The 3,239-nt window shown below is 40.3% G+C and overlaps 1 protein-coding gene across 1 annotated transcript in view; it reads right to left on the bottom strand.

Annotated features, from left to right (window-relative positions):
* Positions 1 to 2,639: 2,639 nt before the first annotated feature.
* The window catches only part of LOC137980297 (complement factor H-related protein 4-like), a 27,560-nt gene continuing 26,960 nt past the window's right edge, over positions 2,640 to 3,239 (bottom strand). The window contains exon 8 of the mRNA XM_068827694.1: positions 2,640 to 3,239. This exon is cut by the window's right edge and continues 857 nt beyond it. The gene's annotated coding sequence lies outside the window, so the exon portion shown is untranslated.

Raw genomic sequence — 3,239 nt, 5'->3', positions numbered from 1 at the left:
TCTTCGAAACAAAGGAAAAAGGAAAAAGTGGTAGGTGGTGTTACACTGTGCAATTTTCGCACAACTATTGTGCATGCAACGCCTTTACGAGACAACTTGCACCAATCATTGCCCAATGCGACACATCTTCAAGCAACGACCAAAAACATTGCGTGACAATTTTCAGAAACTGTAGCAAAATGTAGAATAGGGTATAACTTTCCGCAACGCTTCTAGCAAGGTAGCAACGCATTTTTTTCAAGCATTGCGTAGTATAACATCCGTCATGCAACTTGTTTCGCCACAGTTCGAGGCAGCGACCAATTAAAATGTTTCTTTGACTCATGTGATCATCGAAAACAATGTAAGATGCAAGACTCGTTGCTCAGTTAACGGCCGTGGAGCAACTTCTCTCACGTGTGAAATGCGAAAACTTTCGCGAAAGCAACATTATAACTGTAGATGCTAGAAAAGTAGCCGAGCGAAAAAGGATCTCTAAGCTATCAAACTGAAACCTAGCACATATGACAATTTAAACTCTAATGTAGATTGTTATAAGCCAGTTCGGAGTTTCAAAAAAACACGTGCGCGCGTCGGGATAAAAACAAGCATCTTTTGTTATGGGAATTGATTGCAGAAATTTGCATTCAAAATCTTTTGTATTTTTAATATATGCTTGATTTTATCCCGACGCGCGCACGTGTTTTTTGAAACTCCGAACTGGGTTATTACCATGATTGTATATTTAACATTTACCGTACGAGTACGCGTTTCACACGAGATGGTACTTGTAGCGCCGAGTTGTGCGTGATCAAAATCTTTTATCCAACAAGTGCGAATGAAATCATTATTATATTAATTTTCCCATATCTGAACGCTCAGACAATTGGAAATTTCGCTAACCACAAAATTTTCCAGCTTGGGTGACACTTGATGCAGTCTTCCTCTCTCCCTCGTCACGCAACGCTCCTCGCGTGGGGAGGAGCGTTACGTGACGATGTAAAAACGGCCACGAGGGGAGGGGAAACTGCACTTGCTACGAACATTTAGCGATGATAGCCGACAATTAGCGAGCCAATGAGAACGCTAGGACAACAATATCCGAAGTTGAAAATTTAAAAATAAATGTTACTAAATAAGTTGAAGAAATTTGTGTCGTTACCTCCCTGTTCTCATCTTAAGATTTTTCTTCCCATTGACTTAAATAATCTATGGGTTGATAAAAGGTGTCGTATTTCACCTTCAAAGTAAGAATAAAATTTAATTGGAAATATTAGCTTCTTGATGTTTGCACTTTGACATTACGGTAGTTTGTTGGAGCCATTTTTAACAATGGCCGCTTTCATACTACAGACGCGTAATCCGTCTAGTCTGGGACGAACTTAGGCAAACAGTCTCTTTGCGTCTGTTAAATTCCTCTAGTATAAAGACGGGCGCGCAAGTCTTACTTACTCTATTCATTTATACACCGTAGAATCTTCAGTATATATTCCAATAAAAGTTCCATTACAACTACACTCTTTTACAATACTGCCCGACCGGCACCTACTATATAGTTGGTCAATTTCCCTTTTAAAGTATCCTAGGGAGTCTGATTTTCGAAAGCTGATGTGCAAATTATTCCCTAACAGTGCTCCCCGCTATAACAAAAAGCACGCTTGCCATAATTTGTGTGCGGAAAAGGCAACTCAAGTTTAGCCTCTAAGTTTCTTAAGTTGTATTGCGTACTGCGGGTACTGAATAAATTCTGGAGGTACGCTGGGGTGAGTCCATTGATCGTTTTGAACATTAAGATAGCTTTACGCTTTTGTCAGCGTGTAGTTAACAGATTTAACAGGAAAGTGGCGCTTGTATTGTAATTGGACCTTGTAATCGCCCTGGCAACCCTATTTTGAAGCTTTTGAAGTTTATCACTCAAGGTTAAGTTGCAGTCGCCCCAAACGGAGCTTCAATAGTCAAAGCGGGGTAAGATCAACGCTTGATAGATTTGGAGGGAAGTGCGCTCTGAGATGTATGGTCTTATACGTTGAAGGGCGCCTATAGCTGAAGATATCTTCTTGCTAAGATCACCTATATGATTAGACTATGATTGGTGTTCGTCAATTATCACGCCTAGTGATTTTGCTTCTTTAACTTTGGTGGTTAATTTAGCTTCAATCTCAATGTTTATCTGGCCCGAGTTCCTCGACGCATGATTAGCCCTAACCAGCGTTAGAGTCTAAATACCATGGAGACCTATAGGTTTTGATACCTCTTAACCAACGGTTAGCGCAAACCAGGCTCCGAACAACTGGCTCCTGATTGTCAGAGAATGAAAGTAAACGTTGGTTTGACCCAATAACCATAAATTCGGTCTTCGCAACATTCAAGCTCAGTTTCTTGGAAATGAGCCATAGATTAAGACCTAAGGCGACGAACTATCCACTTAAAGTGGGTTGTTTGTTGAGACGCATTATGTGTCCTGTGCCGGCCTTTACACCACACCAACTTGACAGCCGCAGCAAAAATTTTGCCCAAGTTCGCCCCAGACGAATTCTGTTTCTCTACTATAAGGACCAGTGATAAAGTTCTTTTCATGAGATGCTTCATACGTCGATACCTTTTGAAGTAAACGCCGTCTTGAGAATAGCAAACACCCCACCAAGGACATATAACACAGAACCAGGATAAAATTTTAAAAAACAGAAACACGTCCAAGCCTTTTGTAAGTTTAACTCAGTTCCTGTACAATTGATATTCAGGGAAAAAAGTTCGATTTTATAGTACATTTTTTCTATCAAATACACTTTACTGTAATGTATACAGACGGTCAACGTTTTGAGTTCTATATTCCACTGTGGTCGCCTGTCTTCCACAGAAGCGGATTTGTGTGTTTACGTGTGATAATCTGACATCGTCTGTGCTTCCCTTTCACAATTTTCAGGGAAATTGGCCGGTACACACACTACACAAATGAAAACATATTGTCTACGATACGGTTTCGTATTCATACAAGTAAAAAGGAACGGAAAAATCTCGAAATTAAAAATATGCAGTTGAGTATTCTAAACAACTTCGTGCCACGAATGTCTAAAGTAATGTACAGGTCCCCTAAGCTCTCGCGAGTACTTGAACAGGTCTACCAAGCACTAACGGTAAAGCAACCTCGCTGCTACCTGGAGTAATACTGGTTTTTATTCGAGAGATTGGCGGCCATGTTTTTTAATCGAAACAAAAGGAAACGTTTGGATAAGAATAGAGCTCAATTGCAAGAGGATGAG

This window comes from Montipora foliosa, chromosome 12 (assembly GCF_036669935.1).
Source record: "Montipora foliosa isolate CH-2021 chromosome 12, ASM3666993v2, whole genome shotgun sequence".
NCBI lineage: Eukaryota > Metazoa > Cnidaria > Anthozoa > Scleractinia > Acroporidae > Montipora > Montipora foliosa.
This window is presented reverse-complemented; position numbering and strand designations above follow the sequence as displayed.